Raw genomic sequence first — 10701 nt, 5'->3', positions numbered from 1 at the left:
AGTAATGAGGAAAATAATGAGCATGAAATAAAGGGATATAAGTATCAAATCTCTCACCCTTTGGACAACATACTTACTGATCTTACCTCTGGAATAACTACCAGATCAGGGCTGAAAATCACTGTGCTTTTAATGTCTTTCTATCTATGGTGGAACCAAAGAAAATTAGTGAAACTTTTTAAGACGCAGATTGGATCATAGCAATGGAGGAAGAACTGAACCAATTCGAAAGAAGTAAAGTTTGGCACCTTGTACCTAAACCAGCGAACATAACTATAATTGGTACAAAATGGGTGTTTAGAAACTAATTAGATGAACATGGTACAATAACAAGAAACAAAGCTAGGCTAGTAGTCCAAGGGTACAATCAAGAATAAGGGATAGACTATGACGAGACATTCGCACTTGTGGCAAGACTGTAGGCAATCAGACTACTTATAGCATTTGCAGCTCACATGGAGTTCACTCTATATCAGATGGACACAAAAAAATGCATTCCTTAATGGGTTACTAAAGGAAGAAGTGTTTGTTAAACAACCTCCTGGCTTTGAAAACAATGGCTATTCTAACTATGTCTACAAGCTTGATAAGGCTCTTTATGGGTTAAACAAGCCCCAAGGGCATGGTATGACAAACTGTCAAAGTTTCTCCTAAGCCATGGCTATTCAAGAGGAAAAATTGGCAATACACTTTCTCAGAAACAAAGGAAAGGATCTACTGATTGTACATGTATATGTTGACGACATTATATTTGGAGCCACAAACAAGGCACTTACTAAAGAATTTGCCAACCTTATGAGCAATGAATTTGAGATGAGCATGATTGGAGAACTAAACTACTTTTTGGGGATTGTGTTTATGGAATTATTATAGCAGGTTGGTCTAGTAATTAGGAGGCGGTCGTTCGATCGCCTATGATACTAGGACCAATAGGTTTAAAATGGGTTTGTGCCGCAGGTGTTGAACGATCTACTCTACATAGGTGTGATCCGGGAGTCCAGTGTGAAAGGGCTCTCGCTCAACAAATCAAAGGTACGCCGGAGATAACAGGCTGATGACTCCCAAGAGCTCTTATCGACGGAGTCATTTGGCACCTCGATGTCGGGATTCAAATAAAGCAAACACCCACTACACCATTTTAGGCCTAAAGCCACACTAAATCAAGACAATGCTTGTAAAGCGTTGCCTAAACTTCTTAAGGCTACACTTTTAAGCGTAGCCTTAGTTTTTAGCTTTTGACCACGGTAATATTGACAACACTTGTAAAATGTGCTCTTTAGTAGTATAGGCTACACTTTATTAGCGTTGTCACATCATGATATAATTGGCCACGCCTATTTATATATATGACTACACTTTTAAAGTGTGCTATTTTTATAATTATAAAACAACCCTTGCCAAGTGTGGCCTTATAGTTTTTACTAAAGTATTATATTGCCTCCAACAAATTTAACTCCCTCCCATTTTTAATTGGCCAAAAAGAAAATTTATAAACAGTAAAAAACACTCAAAATCCCTAAGGGCCTGTTTGGAAGGACACCCTGGTAATTGGATTTGGTGTAATTGGTGTAATTACACTGTCTTGTCCTGTTTGGAAGGACATGTAATTACTTGGTCAGCAGGTAATTAGTGTAATTGGCAGGGAGTAATTACACTCTACAATTCACAGGCAGAGGCTGTGAATTGCTGGTAATTACATGGTGTAATTACCACCTGATTACTTTTTAATTTTTTTTATTTCTATTTTTATTTTAGTTTTTTTACTTCTATTATTTTAAGTTCTTTTTTCATTTTTATTATTCTAAAAATTTGTAAAAGTTTATTTTTTATTTTATATTATTATATTTCATTTTCTTCTTGTTCTCAACTTTACTTTACGTGATTCCATGTAATTTTCTCGTAGTATCTATTTCTTTATGCCATGCTTATTTTCTCAGTGGCATAATTTTTTTGGTATTCGAATTTTTAAATTGAAATATAATTTATTGTTAAGGTTATAGACTTACATTTTCTTTATTAAGAAAAAATAAAAATAAATCATATTTATTGCTATGTTGAAATTTGTTATAAGAGTATTATGTTAAATTTTTTGTTTTGAATTTATAACTTATGTTATATTTTCAGTTTCATTTGTTTTAGTAATATTGAATTTACATTGCACGTCATTTTTTAATTAGACTTGATAAATTATATTTTTGTCAAACATTTAATAATTTATGACATTTTATTTATATATTATTCTTTTTATCAAACATGCATTTCACGATGTTCGTAGAAACTTCATACTTTTAGTTGTTATGATCAATTCAATTGAAATATATTAATTTGAAAAAATATAAAACAATTATTTTTTTCATAATATTAGTTACAGAAAATATGTTTATTAATTAATATATTTTCAAAAAATAATATATATCTTAAATATTTAATTTAATGTCATTTATAAAGTTTCTTATTTGTCTAGTATAAATTTTAAATAATTAATTTTTATTTTTAAAATTTATTATAATTTTATGATTGCAATTGTACATCCAAACAGAACATGTGTAATTACACTGTGGCATCCAAACAGGACATGGGTAATTACAGTGTAATTACACTGTGGCAACCAAACAGGCCAGTGTAATTACTAGACAGTGTAATTAGTAGGCTGGTAATTACTACCCTAGTAATTACACCAATTCCAATTACCAAGTGACTTTCCAAACAGACCCTAAAAGAGATTTTGGTTGCCCTAAATCTGAAATTTTTCAAGGGTTTTCTAAAAACAGATTTTTGCCCAAATAACAAGTATTTGTTGAATGCTGTCCATTGAAGATGAGCACTCCAACTGAAGAAGTTTCCATTGGTCTAAAATCTGCCATTGAAGGAGTTTCTACTCATCTAAAACATCTACAATCAGCCATTGAAGAAGTTTCTACTCATCAAAAAGATCTAAAATCCGCTATTAAAGAAATTTCTACTCATCTAAAAGAATCCAATCCACCATTGAAGATGAGCACTCCAATTGAAGAGGTTTCTACGGAGTAAAAGTAAGTCTCCACTGATCTAAAATTCACTATTGAAGAAGTTTCTAGAGAGAAAGAAGAAGTCTCCATTGATCTAAAATCCACCATTGAAGAATTTTCTACTCATCTAAAAGAATCCAACTACAAGAGTTGGATTCAAAATGTTACTAAACTAGTGGAATGCCTCAGTGATTTTTGCGACCAGCATTTCCCGTCAAGTATACAACAGAAAATCTCTGACATCGAGCATCAAATTGGTTTGTGCATTCAAGTCTCGAATCAGTTTCTAAAGGTATGGATTATCCAGAATAAGAAAAACACACAAAGTAATGATTTTTGACAAAACAATTGAATATTATTTCAAAATACTTCTCTGATTTTTCACTATCTTTTAAGATACAAAAATTTCAAATTGAGCTATTTTAGCTCCATTCATGATTTTCTCTGTGTTTGTCGCCGACATACAAAAATTTCTTACGCTTTTGTCGTTGTTCACCAGCAACAGAGCAATGAAGATGATATCCTAAAGCTTCATCGCATCGAAAGAATTTTTTTGGAATAGAGTTTATCAGGTAAAAATTTCTACCTTTAAAGGTTTGAATTTGTTGCACCTGGGTTTATTTCGTGGGTGTGGATTTTGATTTTCTTGTGTTGTCGATATTTGGGATTCCAGATTGTAGTAGTATTACACCTATCAGTTGATTCATTATCGTGGGCAATAACGATGAATTAAGCATGAGAATTTCTATTTTTTCTTAAATTGATAAGATGATTCGGATTGAAATCGTTCATGAGAATGTAGGTTTTCATGTCATGCTTATTAGTAGTATGTTGTTTCTGCTTTGCCTTTACTCGTTTATGAACCTCGAGCTTCTTAAATTGTCTAGAAGGGATTCTGGTTATAGTAATATACACCTATCAAATGGTTCTTTGTCGTTGATAATTGTTGATTAATTTTATCCAACTTGAATAAACAAATTTGTGAAGAGAACATTAAATTTTCACCATTGATTGATCATAGCAACATATAAAAATTAAAGGTATCCACTCAGGCTAGTTCATCAAGCCAGTCAGAGATAAGTTGTGTGGACTTTCCATTTTGTCAGAGGTTATGTGTGTGGATTGTAGGGTCCCATGACATTCTTCAATGACTTGTGAAGACTACAAAAATCTCTCTTTGGAGGAGAGGGATGCTGGTTAAATAACTTTGCATCGCCTGGCACAAAATAAGAGATTGAGGCGTTGTTGATAATNATTGATTGATCATAGCAACATATAAAAATTAAAGGTATCCACTCAGGCTAGTTCATCAAGCCAGTCAGAGATAAGTTGTGTGGACTTTCCAGTTTGTCAGAGGTTATGTGTGTGGATTGTAGGGTCCCATGACATTCTTCAATGACTTGTGAAGACTATAAAAATCTCTCTTTGGAGGAGAGGGATGCTGGTTAAATAACTTTGCATGGCCTGGCACAAAATAAGAGATTGAGGCGTTGTTAATAATGCAGGATGATGATTGAGCTCACACATGGATGTTATCATATGACATGCTAGTAATATGTTTCGTTCCTTCAACTTTTAATGCAAGATTCACGATCCTATATTGATTTCTGAATCTTTGAGAATAATATATTGATATTCTGAATGTGTTAGCTACATCTTTATGTTTTCATATCATATACTTGTAGATCCTTATCCGATTAATATTTCCTAAAAACTGATGTTATTTATTGGATGGTTGATGAGAAGCATCAAGCAAATGATGGTGATAATGTGTTGTGGAGTGAAAATCAGAAGTCGAGCAAGCCTGAAAAATCAATTTTCTTCACTTATTTGAGGTATGTTTATCATTAATTTCTTCCTTCTTTATTATAGTTTCATAGCACTCATGTGCTCTTATTGCCTTACAATGTTTATTGTTTAGTTTACATTCTTCTTCTCACTTTTTGATGAACTACATTCTCCTTTACACTTTTCTCCCTTCATAGCTTTATTCCTTCTTCACAAATTATTTGCATATGTTCTTGACTTGCTGTTTCTCCATATTCATAGGTGAACTTTATATATGAGGTATCCTTTAAGAAATCTTGTGTTATTAGAAATCTATAACCAATATGATATTATTATACAACTAGTCTCTGGTACGCATGTTGTGCGTGTACCCTTATCAATAAGAATAATGTTTTCTAAAACACAACTATTATTGAAAAAAGTGGTTTGTGGTTGTAACTTTGTTCAGTACACTGTGCTTGTAGTTTGTTATTTTGACTGAAGATATGTTCTTATATATTTGTAGCAAGTCATTTTCTGGTAATTCATGTATGATGATCGGAAATATGTTTTTTTATAGAAGGGAACCACATACTCAACATCTTTTTCTTCTCTAAGTTTACGGGATGATAGGATGGAGTGTTGGATATCTAAATATTGCTCATTCTCATCCTTTTTTCTTCTAATTTGAAAAATTAAATTATTTATATCAGCATGCATGACAATGTTCTGTTCAAGATTGGAAAGGTAGTATAGCCCCTTCTCTGTCTCTTCTGTCTCATCATTGTTTTTTCTAATCTAATTTTCTTGTTCGTGAGAGTTTAGAATAATAATTATTTGTTCTTATATATGTCTCATTTTCTTATGAACATTATTTCAATAGTGATAACTTTTTGGAAGTTGAACACACTTTGTATTCTGTTGATTGCAGCAGACCTTGTGATGACCCACATGCATTGTCTCGATGTTTTGTTCTCTTGCTAACATTGAAGATTACCAAATACCTATTGTTCTACCCCGTGGGCTACCCCTCCCAAGCAAAACCCAGTTCTCTGATTAAATTTATTTGAGCCTTGAGAGACTTACAAAAATATAGTATTTTGTATTTACTATCCTTTGTATTTACTCCAGTGTCCTTCCTCTTTTAGCTACTGAATGTCAAGCTACATATTTGTTTTGCTAAGCATATAAGCAACTAGATTTTATTTATTTTCTTAGCAAGGGGAATGCATGATTATTCCAAAAGCTAAAAAACTTAGAAGAGCTATGGATTGAAATAATGGAACTATTTTGTCCACCTATTTGCATTTAGATAAGAGGTTTTGCAGTATATTTGGATATAGAAAGTCTTCGAGGACAGGTATAGCATTACTAACTACTACTGAAAAAAATTGATGGTCTTGAATTATTGTAAGTTCAAATTATGTTATAAAATAGCCATCGTAACATGCCCCAATTTCTGATAACATGCCCTGACAGGGATCCTGGCTTTTCCTACTGGGTGCTTGACATGTTCAAATGCAAGAGGTTGCTGGAAAATGTGGAGGTTACCTTCATGGAAGAGGCGGTATAGATTCTTGCTCACAATAATTGCTTCTTCCTTATTTCCTTTTGTTACATTAGTCTATCCATATAATGGAAATGTGGAGTAGTTTCTTGAACCTTGTTTAAGTTGTATATTGCATCCCTGGACAGCGATGACTTGCTTTATCTCAAGGAGCAGATGGAAGCCGAGGAGGATGCTGAATGCCTTCTGCAACGAACTGAAAAACGTACATTTCAAGCATTCTAGATATCCTTTTTGTTTGTTCCTTCTTTGATACCTCTGCATAAAANATTATTGTAAGTTCAAATTATGTTATAAAATAGCCATCGTAACATGCCCCAATTTCTGATAACATGCCCTGACAGGGATCCTGGCTTTTCCTACTGGGTGCTTGACATGTTCAAATGCAAGAGGTTGCTGGAAAACGTGGAGGTTACCTTCATGGAAGAGGCGGTATAGATTCTTGCTCACAATAATTGCTTCTTCCTTATTTCCTTTTGTTACATTAGTCTATCCATATAATGGAAATGTGGAATAGTTTCTTGAACCTTGTTTAAGTTGTATATTGCATCCCTGGACAGCGATGACTCGCTTTATCTCAAGGAGCAGATGGAAGCCGAGGAGGATGCTGAACGCCTTCTGCAACGAACTGAAAAACGTACATTTCAAGCATTCTAGATATCCTTTTTGTTTGTTCCTTCTTTGATACCTCTGCATAATAATATTGAATGGTGACGAGATGTGCTAATTGATGTTAGTTGAATTTCATTTACATAAAGAGTTATTAAAAAGGTTGATTTGATGATTTACCCCATCGGATTTTAGCTTTGCCAGCAGAGAGGATGTGTTGTGGTTTGCGAAAGTTAGGAACACATATAACTTATCCCCCAAAAAAGACAGATATGTACAGTTATCAAGTTGTATAACCATTTACATCTTCTATGTATTGCTTAACTAATTTAAACAAAGTTGTTGTTGATTCTTCACCTGCATCAATACCTTGCCACTTCGTGTTGAGCCCAAGCCAAAAAGTGGAATCAAGTACAATTGATTAATTTTACATTCTTACTTTAGACACATTTACATCGTAACTGGTCATCGTTTCACCGTAAATTTAGTTTCTTCTTTGTCTTGTTTCCAGCTATATTCAACAACTACGAGAAGATGTGCACAATTTCTTTGCAACATTTATGGATTTTGTTATAGTTACTTACTGTCACATCTTATTAGCATATGAAATACATGTTTTAATAGCAACTAAGAGTCCTGTTTTTCATTACATTACCACTACATTGGGAAGGGGCTGGGAAGTATTGTTAATAATGACTATTATTGAGTATATTAAATACATGATTTATTTCACTAACTTATAATTTTATTTTGAATGTGCAGGAAAATGTCGGTAATTGAATTTGAATAGTGGCTAGAAGTAAATTCGATCTATTGTATTGAACGATGAAGAGTTTTTGTACTACTGTCATATTTGTTTGAATGCATTTGATTTTGTGGAATTTATTGATAGTAGAGATCTTTAAGCAATCACTTTCTAAGTATTGGTTGTACAAGACATGTTTTTCGAAGCTTATTCGAAATATATAGCTTCGATTTATTTATTAGCTAATTTTGTGCTTTAGATCACTTATATATTTAATTATGTGATTATTGAGTATATGCAAATAAAAATTATTATTCTTAAAAATGAAAAATTGTGGCTACAAAATTTCTACACAACATTGCCACACTTTATAAGTGTTGTTCTATATGAGATATAGAAGGCAACACTTTTTAAATGTGACCAATAACAAAGCAAAGGCCACACTTCTAAGTGTAGTATAATCAAACAAAAAGTGTTGCTAATGAATTACTACAAAGCGTGCCCTTTATACCTCTTTGGCCACGCTTTTTAAGTGTAGCTTCTATGGCGACATTTTGAAAGTGTTGCCTAATGTCAAAGGTTACGTCTCTTTTGGCCACCCCTTAAAAAGTGTTGCCTTTTATCAAAGTCCACACTTTTTGCTACTTTAGGCTACACTTTACAGGGGTTGCCGTAGGCCTAAAACGTTGTAGTGACCTAAAGGTACATTAATTCATCAACAAAAGTACATCAAGGAACTACTCAACAGATTCAAAATGGAAGATGCTAAATAGATTGATACGCCAATAGCCACAACGACGAAATTAGACCTGGAAGGAACAGGTTCGACTGTAGACCAGAAATTGTATAGAGGTATGATTGGGTCACTATTGTATCTTACACCCATCAGGCCTGATATTGTGTTTAGTGTGGGACTATGTGCTCGATTTCAAACCAATCCCAAAGAATCTCATCTTCAAGCAGTTAAAAGAATTCTTCGATACTTAAAGGGGACCACAGACTTGGGACTATGGTATCCAAAATGAAGTAATTTTGAACTGGTTGGGTATGTTGACGCTGACTACGTTGGGTACTTAGTTGATAGAAAAAGCACAACTGGTATGGCTCACTTCCTAGGTTCTTGTTTAATTTCATGGGGTTGAAAGAAATAAAATTCGGTTGCACTATCTACTGCTGAGGCTGAATATGTAGCTACTGCCTCATGCTGTGCTCAACTGTTATGAATCAAATAACAACTCAAAGACTTTGGACTAAACATTGACTGTGTACCAATATTCAATACAAGTGCGATTAACATCGCAAAGAATCCTGCCCAACACAAAAGGACGAAACATATAGACATTCGTCATCACTTTCTAAGGGATAATGTAGAAAAAGGGAAGATCTCTATACTATATTGTGACACTGAGAAACAAATCGCCGACATCTTCACTAAGGCTTTAGCAAGGGAAATTTTTGAAAGGAATACGTTGGAGTTGGGACTAATGAAGATTACATAAAGACGTTACTGAAAGAGGACAACAACACTGAATATTCACTCTTACTTAAGTCTTACCTATCATATTAATTTCATAAAAGACTTATGCACTATAACTATGTGTCTCCTAATTTTTTTCCAGGTTAGAAAGGAGAGGTTGAAGTAAAAAATCTACGAACAAAATTTAGAAGTCACGCCCAGGTATGTACATTCACTTTGTTTAAACAAAATAAATATTAGAAGTTTAATCTGTAACACGTGTTCCTTCCACACGCACCTAATCAATAATTATCAAATATACCGCCAAAAAGCCTGCCCTTCATCAAATTACTCCTTCCTCCAAGAAAAAACTAAAACTCTTCATTTTCCCACCTTTCCAAATACATCTGTTCATTATCTCCAAAGAAAACCCACACACATAACACTTCCTGCAAATCCTCACCACAAAAATACCATGGACTCAACTCTTCCACCATCATCACCAATCGACAACACCGAACTCGCCATGGTACTCTTCCAGTATTCTCCAGAAATCCTTTACAAACCCCAAATACTATATCCCATTGTGCATATCCAGTCGTTGAAATTGCCTTCACTCAGGGGAAACTAGAGTTTTCAATGTTGCCGAAATCTCTAGTGAAAAAGAGATTTCACATGGTGAGAATGAAACAAATCTTGGAATCGGTGCTAGGCGAAAGGGGGAATTTGATGCCTCCTCTAAGAGCCATGCTCAGGACGATGATGACAATCCCATTTCTAAACTACTACCCAAGCGTTTAAGGTCATGACTAAAGGAAATGTCGGATAAACCAGTCACTATTCCCAGGGATGAGTCACCAGGAAGAGTGCAACCTTCTGTCGCAGTGCCTGTACGTGTTACTCGCTCTACCCAAAAATTGCTCGACAAAGGTCTTGAACTCTTAGTGGCAAAAACCCCTCGCACTGCAAAAGGTGACTTCTCGCTTCCCATTGATCCTATTATTCTTGATGAGTTGTCTGATTCTGAGAAAACTAGTAAAGGCAAACAAAAAATGGCTTTCTTCAAACACAAAAGACAGGTTAGACCTAAGGTGAAAAAGGGGGTTTCTGAATTTAGGGGTTTAGTGGATGAAGAATTTGATGAAGAGGAATTGGAAATTGATCAGGACCATATGATTGTTTAGGAGTATATACGACTAGTAAAAAGGAGGAATTGACAGAATTAGAGGGAAATACTGAACGTATTGAAGACAGTCTTGATGCACGCACACGAAGAATCTTAAACTTTGCCAAAAGAAGGGTTATAAGGGGTCGTGTGATCACTGGGTTTGGTGGGGAGGAGATGAGAGAATTGTTGCTAATACTACAAGTGCAGGGTTGGACAAACTTGTTCCTTCAAGGGAAAACCAGGAAGAAAATGGGTAGAGAAAAAATAAGACAATTTTATATAAATGCGTCAGGGACACTTACATCGATATGTTGTGAATGGAAGGGCTATGGTTCTCATGACTGATGTTATTTCTAGGATACTGGGCATACCTAACTTGGG

At 34.4% G+C, this 10701-nt stretch overlaps 1 non-coding gene across 1 annotated transcript; it reads left to right on the top strand.

Annotated features, from left to right (window-relative positions):
• Nucleotides 1-262: 262 nt before the first annotated feature.
• LOC125861046 (small nucleolar RNA R20) lies at nucleotides 263-349 on the top strand. The gene has a single exon (XR_007445917.1). It is a non-coding gene; the product is annotated as a small nucleolar RNA R20 (small nucleolar RNA).
• The last annotated feature ends 10352 nt before the right edge of the window (nucleotides 350-10701 follow it).

This window comes from Solanum stenotomum, chromosome 3 (assembly GCF_019186545.1).
Source record: "Solanum stenotomum isolate F172 chromosome 3, ASM1918654v1, whole genome shotgun sequence".
Taxonomy (NCBI): Eukaryota; Viridiplantae; Streptophyta; class Magnoliopsida; order Solanales; family Solanaceae; genus Solanum; species Solanum stenotomum.
This window is presented reverse-complemented; position numbering and strand designations above follow the sequence as displayed.